Source organism: Astyanax mexicanus, chromosome 1 (assembly GCF_023375975.1).
Source record: "Astyanax mexicanus isolate ESR-SI-001 chromosome 1, AstMex3_surface, whole genome shotgun sequence".
Taxonomy (NCBI): Eukaryota; Metazoa; Chordata; class Actinopteri; order Characiformes; family Acestrorhamphidae; genus Astyanax; species Astyanax mexicanus.
Genome location: NC_064408.1, coordinates 34,625,470 through 34,637,738, shown reverse-complemented (window position 1 = coordinate 34,637,738; position 12,269 = coordinate 34,625,470).

Sequence of the window (12,269 nt, the reverse complement as noted above, 5' to 3'; positions counted from 1 at the left end):
CATTTCTCCCCTTGGCCCTACCCCTTACCCCTACCCCTTCTTTTCGAGTGTAATCCTTCCCCTTGAAACGGAGTTACAAGGGGAAGGGGTAAAATCCTACCCCTAGGAATTGGGACAACCCTTCAAGCACCCGGTGAAAGGTGAATCTTATTGAAAATAGCCTCCATAATATACTAGAAATTGTATATCACACTGGTTCCCAACACTGGTCCTGGAGCAGGTAATGTGTTCCAAAAACAATATAATGTGCAAGAATATGGGTCCTCAGTGACAGAGGAATCACTGGTATATCACAATGATGTTTGTCAATGAACAATAAATACATAGATAAATAGCACTGATTTATGACCAGGCTACTAGCGGTGGTGTGTAGGTGACCCTGCTGGGCTGATGTGATGATAGCAGTGGAGCGCTAAAGTTCAGTAGCCTAGCTGCTGGTTAACTAGTTAACTTTAGGGCATTGTATGTGTACAGAAAGGGGGCAAGATGTGCAGAAATTAATTAATATTGTCCATTCCTTAATTCCTCTGTGATGGGGAGCTGAAATTAGCTCTGATTATTTTTTATTTGATTTATTTTTTCCGTTCCGCCTTAAATGCGGTAGCGCCTGCCGTCTGTTGCACCATTTAAGGTGGAACGGGAAAGTTAGCTAGCTAGCTAGCTACCGAAACGAACTACTAGCGAACTTTTTATGCTTGTTACGAAGAATTCAGCCATAAAACATCAAAACTACACAATAAACTAAGGTAATACAGTGCTAATCGTAATTTTTAACATGGAAAATACTTTCTTTGGTCGCTTGTTCCGCCATCTTACCAGTCATTCTCATACCCCTCGGTACGAAGTGTGGGTCTGGAAAATCTCCGTTTGAAGGGCTAACTAGCCCTACTCCTTACCCCTACCACTTCATCCTAACAGGAATCGGGACACCCCTACCCCTTGACGTGCACGCGCAAAACAGAGGGGTAGGGGTAAGGGGTAGGGCCAAGGGGAGAAATGGGATTCACCCTTAGTGTCTCTCTTGACGCCGTAATAAGCGGCGTAAAAAGCGGCGTTTAATAATAAGATAATGAGCTCCACCTTCCAGTTTTGAAAGCCAATACATTTAAACTCTGTTCAGCCAATGCTCTTACAGAGAGACTCAGTCTAAAGCAATTCACTGCAGATCCGAGCTCCTGAGCTCTTCAGACACAGTTTTTTAGACACAATTAACAATATACCATCTATAGACATTCCCGCTGGTGCTCATGCCTTTTATTAGTCTAATATTTATGCTGTATCAATGTAAAAATAAACTCTAGGTTTAGGTGAAAGCAAAATGCTGTGCAGCTCCCCACTTTTTTTTTATCCAGACGGAAATCACATCACCTTGTCAGTATATCACACATGAAGAACCCTATTGTTGCAAAAACATCAGGGTTTCAATAAATGAATTTATTAATTTATCAAATTAGTTACAAATTATATTAGGAAGCTGATTCTTCTTATTTTTATTCTTATTAAAATATTATAATTATACAGTATAATTATAATATATTATATATATATATATTATATTATATAAAATTATATATTATAATTATATAATATTATTATTATTATAAGATGTAAATTATTCTTAATTTACTATGAATATTATTGTTTTGTTGTTGTTTAAGCATAATATTATTAATATTAGTTTTTATGCTTCAGCAGATCCGGTAATTTTTCTATTTCCATAAGGAAACAAGTAATGTCATTTACAGACATAGACTCACAAGTTACATATTTATTATATTTATATTTATTATTATATTATATTTACTTCAGTCGCTTAGAAACCTTCATTAAATTATTAATCTGGCTCTTTGCTTTGGAAAATCTATCCAATATCCAAACTCATTGGCAAGCCCCACGCACATTATGAGTGTCAACTTATCTCGTCATATTCTATTATTATGTAACATCAATTAGCTGATACACATACAGGCAGTACAATACACAGTATTTATTATAAACACACAAACTGACCAACAGCACCACAGCTAGCCTAACTCACTCCAGTCTAAATGCTGGACAGCCTGGATCATTAGCTTAAAAAAGCGCTGTTTAATTTTGCGTGCGTGTATGCATTTTTCTTGACGCGGCTCCGAGACAAAGTGGATCAGATCTTTCGCGCTGCGTGGGGAGATTGATTTTGTTACTAAAATTCTTTAATTGTAGTATACTTTAAGATTTTAATATTTTTAACATATTAGAGAGACACTTCTGTAAAAACAATTAAAACATCCCTAAAAAGGGGCTATAGCGACGTTCCTGTGTATAGACACCTATTCACGGTTTGCGGATGTCTTATCAAGTCTTGTCATTTATTTGCCCTAAAAAGGCCTTTAAATCTTACTGTAAATCCTTTGAATTTAACATTGTTGTTGTGTACTTTTTGCAATTTTCATATTTTCATAATTGTGTCTCTGGTGGTCTTAAAAATCATTTATTTGCACAAACAGGGGCAAATCAGCCTGGCATTGATTATATATATATATATATATATATATATATATATATATATATATATATACATTTTTTTTAATTTATTCTTATTAATTCTATTTTCTTACTCAATGTTGTCAGTCCCTTTTAAATTGTAAATGCTTGGCTACACTGGAAATGATGTACTCCCGAGAGGAAAAAAAGGTTTATTGATTGAATGATTGAATGATCGGTAAGTTGAGCTATCCAGTGATTGAGAGTGTTCTTCGTGGAGTATAAATTTAGCCGTCATCCTTCTCTCTACCAACACCTCCGTGTCCTTGAATATTCAGCTGTAGGGGTGTTTTTTTAAGTGTTTTTTGGTTTATCATTGTATATCATAAACATTTACGTTTCCTTACATTTTATGATTACTAACACTCCTGTTATTTAGATCCTTCAAATAATATAAATACTGATACAGTTCCTGGCCAAATATTTAAGAGCTAATAAACCAAGAAACTCTTGTAATATAGCAGAATGACCCTATTCGCTATCATTTACCAAACGTAGCCTAAAAAGAAACACACTGTTAATTAATAAAATTCATGCACAAGGGGCGTCCCTACTACTATTAATTTTATTTAAAATACATTGAACAGCATAAATATTAGACTAATAAAAGGCATGAGCACCAGCGGGAATGTGTAAAGAGCCAGATTAATAATTTAATGAAGGTTTCTAAGCGACTGAAGTAAATATAATATAATAATAAATATAAATATAATAAATATGTAACTTGTAAGTCTATGTCTGTAAATGACATTACTTGTTTCCTTATGGAAATAGAAAAAATTACCGGATCTGCTGAAGCATAAAAACTAATATTAATAATATTATGCTTAAACAACAACAAAACAATAATATTCATAGTAAATTAAGAATAATTTACATCTTATAATAATAATATTATATAATTATAATATATAATTTTATATAATATAATATATATATATATAATATATTATAATTATACTGTATAATTATAATATTTTAATAAGAATAAAAATAAGAAGAATCAGCTTCCTAATATAATTTGTAACTAATTTAATAAATTAATAAATTCATTTATTGAAACCCTGATGTTTTTGCAACAATAGGGTTCTTCATGTGTGATATACTGACAAGGTGATGTGATTTCCGTCTGGATAAAAAAAAAGTGGGGAGCTGCACAGCATTTTGCTTTCACCTAAACCTAGAGTTTATTTTTACATTGATACAGCATAAATATTAGACTAATAAAAGGCATGAGCACCAGCGGGAATGTCTATAGATGGTATATTGTTAATTGTGTCTAAAAAACTGTGTCTGAAGAGCTCAGGAGCTCGGATCTGCAGTGATTGCTTTAGACTGAGTCTCTCTGTAAGAGCATTGGCTGAACAGAGTTTAAATGTATTGGCTTTCAAAACTGGAAGGTGGAGCTCATTATCTTATTATTAAACGCCGCTTTTTACGCCGCTTATTACGGCGTCAAGAGAGACACTAAAACGCCGCTTTTTACGCCGTCTCATTGCACTGAGACGGCGCTCTGTACGACGCGCAAAAAGGGTCGAAAAATATGGCAAGCCAAATGGGTCAGAATTCGCCTTGGTCTGACGGCGCTTAAAGCGTGCGAAATACTTAAAAAACGCCGTCCAAAACGCCGTGCAGGGCTTACTTTTACGCCTTGGAACAAACGCGAGGCGCCGCCAGGCGTTTAAGAGCGTGTGGCGGCGCCAGGCGCTTACATAACGCCACCACGCGTTTTCATAACGCCTCCAGGCGTTCCATATGCAAAAACGGACAGAATATACATATCCCCTCCTTCTCCAAGCAGTTCAGCCCTCTGACTCTGTCAGGGAACTATATCTCCTGTTAAAATAAAAGCCCCCAAGTGCTTCAAATGTCTGCTGTGTTATTAGATGTGCTAGATTCATGTATTTCTGGCTAAACTGGGCTTTGCAAAATGTAGTCCCTGATTAAAACATAACAAAATGTAATCAAACGTACTTATTTTTTATCAACTCTTTCATTGCTGGCCTATTTAGTAATCATGTTTAATTTGTCTGATGCCGCAAGACCTGAGCCAGCCAACACACACACACACACACACACACACACACACACACACACACACACACACACAAACTCTCTCTCGAAGGCATTGGGGATTTTAATAAAACGCGCAATACAGAGACCACCACAGCATACAGAATGAATGCATAAATGGAGAAATTAGGAAATCAACCGGACACACAAAATCCAGCAACACATTTAGCAGATCTGTGTAGAGATTCTATACGTTTTAGGGTCACTCTTAAAAAAATAAAAACTGTTCACTATGAGATCGTAATATTCCGAATCATTCAGTATTCAAGGTATTCCTTAATTAAATTGTTTTTGATCATGGTACATCCTTATATTATTTTTTGCTTTCTTACTTTTTAAATAAAAGCCCTTTTTGTATCGCTGCCGCTCAAACGGGCAGCGTGGGTCTAAAATGAGCCACATTCATTTTCTATGCTACTTCAAGTATGGCTGTGTGGTTCTATGATATATTTTAGCAACGCATTAATTCCGTCGTTCAGAATTTAATTGACGAATTTATGAATGAGTGTTTCTTTTGCACAAATCTTCATTTTCATTCTCCTTACACAGGTTTACACACACGGGTCAGACACAACGCACATGAATTTACCATTTCACAGCTCAGCACAGCTCCCTCAGTACTGTTTTACGATAACATCACCTTAGAAAATATTTGATGCCACTAGTGAAAGATAACTGTATATAATATTTGATTAGGATTAGGTTACCATTAGAGTGAGAATATTACCTGTCAGAAAGTTACAAGTACTTATTATTAGATGTTGACATATTCTATTTTAGTTAGCTTAATATACTGTAGTACTTTGTTAGGCCATTTAGCTACAGGGTGTGTTTATAATAATGTTCTTGGTGACAGTAACTGAAATATTTTATTAATTTAAAGAATAAACATTTTTAATAAAATAAATAGTACAGTCTAATATAGGATAATGATAATAATAATAATAATAATAATAATAATAATAATAATAATATTGACATTATTTTGACATATTCTATTTTAGTTAGCATTCTGAATATTTTGTAGATTTTTTAAAAACTGCACACACACACACACACACTTTTATTATTACTATTATTATTATTAATATAATTTGATATTATTATTATTATTATTATTATTATTATTATTATTATTATTATTATTATTATTATATTGATACAATTATTATTATATTGAATTAATAAATTATTTAAACAAGCCCGGAGTGGCTAATCGGGAGGATTCCCGATGGGCCGGGGCGAGTTTGGGCCGGTTGGACGGAAAAAAATTATTTACCCTCACTTCTCTAATCTTATTCTTGCATTCATTGCCATTCAACTACGTATGCACTCTCTATTCGTCTGACAACACAGCCCCTACGTCGGGTTTAACCATCTGAGGGAATTCTCCTCTCCCAAATGTTTGAGTTGGTTGCGTCCACGAGTGGTCTTTTCTGAAGCGATCAAATTAAATGCAGCAACAGAATAGCACAAAGCGTCAGACGACTGTGATGGAGGGTAAAAAGAGGCCAGGTGGAGCCGAAAAGGCCAGATTAAAAAAAGAAAGAAGATGGAAGAAGAAGCAGCCAAATGTGCAAAATTAACAAACTTGTTTTCCAGAAGACAGACTTCAGCTGCAGCCGGTAAACAGAGATATGGAAATAATCTTGAATCGTCAGCTATTGGGCAACGTTTACAATGTCGATTTAGCGTAGTTTATTTTGTAGAGCCCAATACACATCATTAACCTCTTAACACGCCCTGGCCCGCCGACGGGCCAGAAATATGTCATAGTTAATATCTTTTTGTGTTTATGAATAATTATTTTTTTAATTGTAAAGCCTAGAATCTCTGCTTTTCAGTATCTAGCTGTATGTCCTTTCAGGAAATAAACATTTAGGGCGAAATATGCCTTGTTTATTAGAATTAAGATTTTGAATCTGGTAAAGCTTTATATTCTGTCTTTAAGCTACTGCTTTGAGGATCCACTATTTCATTTTGATCTTTTAGAATTCGTTAGATTATATTTCTTTTAGCATTTTGAGCTTAGTTTAGTTGGTTATTTTCCTATTTTACATCTATTTTTCTGTTTTTATTAAATGTTGTTATTAGCTTATTAGCTTCTAGCTTGTTAGCATACAGAACGTTTCCCTGGTCTTTTAAATGAATATTTATTTATTAATTATAATATAATATAATAGCTGTATCTAATTTTAAGCCAGACAGACACTGTGTGATTTTTTTAATCAGGTGCTGAGATCTCATTCGCATGTTTGAATGGTTTGTCCTGTACGAAAACGCACCTGATATATGCTGACACTGTAGTCTGACTGGCAGACTGAGAGACTGAATGTCATGCAGCCCCAAAGCAATAGAATTAGCGCCAGATCCCCGCGAGCCGCGCACATATTAATCCACCTGCAGAGCTTCAAACGCGCAGATGAGCGCATCACTTTCCTCAGCTGGTCGGGCTCCAGGAAATAGTCTGTGATGTCATCTGTTTTTTAATACTATTTTAATTTTATATAAAGCTATTGCATGATAATCACCATATAGCTAAGTAACCAAGTCTTATTGTTAACGAAACTTCTCATTAACTGAAACGAATAAAAACGGTGATTAAAAGAAAAAAAACTAAAACGAACTGAAATTACAGATTAAATACCCTCAGTTTCGTGTTTGTTAATTTATTTATAATTGATTTATATAAATGTGGTATATCATGATATATATCGTTATTGTGATATATATATATATATATATATAAAATATTTTCCCATATCGCCCAGCACTACTTTTAAGTCAAATTAATTACCTTTTAAATCTTTATTTGATTTAAATTGGAATTAAACGTGTTTAGGTGAAGGGTGTTCTGTTAACTTACCAACATATACTTGTACTTATATGTAATAAAAAGGCATTGTAAGATCTAGCTGCTGTTTTATTTATTCAAATTCCTGCTCCATGGAAAAAATGGGCTGGATTTGGGCACGAAACTCCCGGGCTGAAAAAAGGGCCCACTCCGGCCCTGAATTAAATGTTTTACCGTTTTTTTTTTTGCGTAACCACCGCGGTAAATAAAGTGCGGGAAAAATTTAGTTTGCGCACTTAAACAAAGCGAAAATATTCTACTCTGCACGCATTATAAATATGTTTTGCATTTTTATTTAGGATTCAGGAAAAATATGATTCCATCTTCTTTCTTTTTTTAATCTGGCCTTTTCGGCTCCACCTGGCCTCTTTTTACCCTCCATCACAGTCATCTGACGCTTTGTGCTATTCTGTTGCTGCATTTAATTTGATCGCTTCAGAAAAGACCACTCGTGGACGCAACCAACTCAAACATTTGGGAGAGGAGAATTCCCTCAGATGGTTAAACCCGACGTAGGGGCTGTGTTGTCAGACGAATAGAGAGTGCATACGTAGTTGAATGGCAATGAATGCAAGAATAAGATTAGAGAAGTGAGGGTAAATAATTTTTTTCCGTCCAACCGGCCCAAACTCGCCCCGGCCCATCGGGAATCCTCCCGATTAGCCACTCCGGGCTTGTTTAAATAATTTATTAATTCAATATAATAATAATTATATCAATATAATAATAATAATAATAATAATAATATCAAATTATATTAATAATAATAATAGTAATAATAAAAGTGTGTGTGTGTGTGTGCAGTTTTTAAAAAAATCTACAAAATATTCAGAATGCTAACTAAAATAGAATATGTCAAAATAATGTCAATATTATTATTATTATTATTATTATTATTATTATTATTATTATTATTATTATTATTATTATTATTATCCTATATTAGACTGTACTATTTATTTTATTAAAAATGTTTATTCTTTAAATTAATAAAATATTTCAGTTACTGTCACCAAGAACATTATTATAAACACACCCTGTAGCTAAATGGCCTAACAAAGTACTACAGTATATTAAGCTAACTAAAATAGAATATGTCAACATCTAATAATAAGTACTTGTAACTTTCTGACAGGTAATATTCTCACTCTAATGGTAACCTAATCCTAATCAAATATTATATACAGTTATCTTTCACTAGTGGCATCAAATATTTTCTAAGGTGATGTTATCGTAAAACAGTACTGAGGGAGCTGTGCTGAGCTGTGAAATGGTAAATTCATGTGCGTTGTGTCTGACCCGTGTGTGTAAACCTGTGTAAGGAGAATGAAAATGAAGATTTGTGCAAAAGAAACACTCATTCATAAATTCGTCAATTAAATTCTGAACGACGGAATTAATGCGTTGCTAAAATATATCATAGAACCACACAGCCATACTTGAAGTAGCATAGAAAATGAATGTGGCTCATTTTAGACCCACGCTGCCCGTTTGAGCGGCAGCGATACAAAAAGGGCTTTTATTTAAAAAGTAAGAAAGCAAAAAATAATATAAGGATGTACCATGATCAAAAACAATTTAATTAAGGAATACCTTGAATACTGAATGATTCGGAATATTACGATCTCATAGTGAACAGTTTTTATTTTTTTAAGAGTGACCCTAAAACGTATAGAATCTCTACACAGATCTGCTAAATGTGTTGCTGGATTTTGTGTGTCCGGTTGATTTCCTAATTTCTCCATTTATGCATTCATTCTGTATGCTGTGGTGGTCTCTGTATTGCGCGTTTTATTAAAATCCCCAATGCCTTCGAGAGAGAGTGTGTGTGTGTGTGTGTGTGTGTGTGTGTGTGCGTGTGTGTGTGTGTGTGTGTGTGTGTGTGTTGGCTGGCTCAGGTCTTGCGGCATCAGACAAATTAAACATGATTACTAAATAGGCCAGCAATGAAAGAGTTGATAAAAAATAAGTACGTTTGATTACATTTTGTTATGTTTTAATCAGGGACTACATTTTGCAAAGCCCAGTTTAGCCAGAAATACATGAATCTAGCACATCTAATAACACAGCAGACATTTGAAGCACTTGGGGGCTTTTATTTTAACAGGAGATATAGTTCCCTGACAGAGTCAGAGGGCTGAACTGCTTGGAGAAGGAGGGGATATGTATATTCTGTCCGTTTTTGCATATGGAACGCCTGGAGGCGTTATGAAAACGCGTGGTGGCGTTATGTAAGCGCCTGGCGCCGCCACACGCTCTTAAACGCCTGGCGGCGCCTCGCGTTTGTTCCAAGGCGTAAAAGTAAGCCCTGCACGGCGTTTTGGACGGCGTTTTTTAAGTATTACGCACGCTTTAAGCGCCGTCAGACCCAGGCGAATTCTGACCCATTTGGCTTGCCATAGAAAAACGCCGTGGGAAACGGCGTCTTCTGTGCTTTTAGCGGCGTTTTTAACGCCGTCGTGAAATCATACGGCGTATATTACGGCGTCTTGAAATCATACGGCGTATATTACGGCGTAAAACCCACACAGAACGCCGTATTTTACGCCGTTCTTTTCGATAAAAGGCGTCTGGTCCAGGCGTTTTTTGGGACTTTTGGCGTTCCATAGATTTCACTCGCGGGACTATAACGCCGGAAGTCATCGTCACGTGATGAAGGCGCAGACGCAAGTCGGACAAAAAAACTAACCAGCATGCACCATACCGAGCCAGGCGGCGATCGGACTGCGCAGCGCCGGGTTAAGTCGAACAAGCCTATTATCTGCACACCTTAAAGTTTGGTAAAGGGTCAGCCCTTTATGTTTTTTCTTGTTGAATTAAATGTATTTATGGAGTCTCTTAATCGTCTTAGCCACAAAAATCTGCCACCGCTATAAAGTATCGACAGGAGTTAAATTTGTTAGGTTAGTTGAAGAAGTAAATTTAAATCAATTTAAGTCAATTTAAATGTTTAAATGTCTCATTCCACTAAAATCCACTTTTTCTTGTTATTTGTGAAATACAGTAGGTCTCTCTGAGTTGTATATGCATGTTGCACATTAAATTCTTCCTCAGCCTCCATTGTCTGCAGTAGCTAGTAAAAGAAAATACTCGATCAGGAAAAGCTTTGTGTCTACGTCTACTTGTGATTTAGTATTCATGTCCTCGCCGAAGCCGACACGCCTCGTCAGATAGGAGCTCACAGCACTAGGAACAACATGGCAGTTCGTTCCTGGGTCATTTGTGCAAATAACACATCAGGGTTAAATGCTTTGCCCAGCAGCAAAGTACAATTAAGATAGGTAGGTGTGTATGTTTATAACAGTTCTGTTTGCACTAGTTATTTAGGTAGCATGTGTTAAGAAAGGTACTGGTTCTTAGGCTAACAATTGCTAAATAATTACTTAATCAATATTTAGTTTCCTCTTATAAACTCAGAATAATGTGTGTGTGTGTGTGAGTGTATGGATGCTTAGAAGTTACTTACAAAACAGGCCCTAACAGTAAAACTCTTTGCAAAGTTGTCATGTATAATGGAATGGTCTGTACTTGTGACAGAAGTAAGAAGTCAGTGAGGGAGTCAAAGGTATAACATTGATGCCTTAATAAAAGTGTTCAATATTCTCTAATAACTATCAGATATATGCCGTGACTTAAAGTAGCAGTAGCAGAAGTTTTATCATTTTCAGGAAATAGGCTCATTGTGTTAGTGTAAGGGGTATTGAGTGTTCTACAAAAGTAACAGGTGAGAAGACAGCCAGCCCGAGCCACCAAGCTGATAACTCCTCTATTCAATTGTCAAACTAACTTTTAGGCCACAGCTGGGGCGAGTAGATAACCATATTGTCAACGACACATATTTGGGTCAAGCAGTGCTAGCAAAAGAACATATGCTTAAAACAATTTTACATAAACAAGTATTGGTAACGAATCAGTTAAAACCAGTTCTGGGGGCCTTCTGAACTCTTTTCTTGAAACTGGAAGGTGTCCCCAAGGATCCCTGCTGTAACAAATTTTCTGAAGATCAAGTATACTCTCTCTCTAAACTTCATGTCTACTTCGGGCTTTCATCAAAAGAATCAAGGGGGAACGCACTGAAAACAGTGCATTAAGGGGTAGTGCAGTTTTTCCCAATATTAGCCATCTTGTGTAAGCAGAGGTAGGTAGTCCAGGTCTAGAAAGTAAAAATCCACCCTGGGGATTTTGTTCCAACTGCCTGGGCAGCTCAGCCAGGTTGGATTTGTGGATTTTAACTTTCTGGTCCTGGACTACCCACCTCTGAGTAAGTGACTAGTGTTACATAGGATCTCCGGTGGAATTTGTGTTTTACAGAGACTCTAAGCCTAGGTCAGTGGCTGAAATTATAAAGTAACATATGACAAAAACTGTGATTAGTGTAAAAATTACATTAACACAAAAAAAAAAAAATTAATCCTTCGAGACCATCTGTTTTCAAGCACTGCACTCTGGCTGGGGTGATAAGTTAAACTGGTGACAACGACCAGGAATTGGCACTTTGGGAGAGTTTATGTACAATTGTAAGTAATTTTCTTCAGTATTTTCTCCCACTGCTGCCTATGTTTATCAAAGTTGTACATTTTACACTGTTTTAAGTTGTTTTCTTCTGTACTTGATTTCATGTAAGACCTGACCAGCTGAAGCTACCGTTATCTTAGCGGGTTAGCCGATTTATCGGTTAAGTTAAACCCCCTTAGCTGGATTTGCAAGTATCAAACGCAGCTGGTACGCTAAACTAACCCCCGCCTGTGCGCAAGCAGCACTTACTCTCCTAACAGCTTTTTTTACCTTGAACTTTTATGCCTCTATTACTAAATGTACA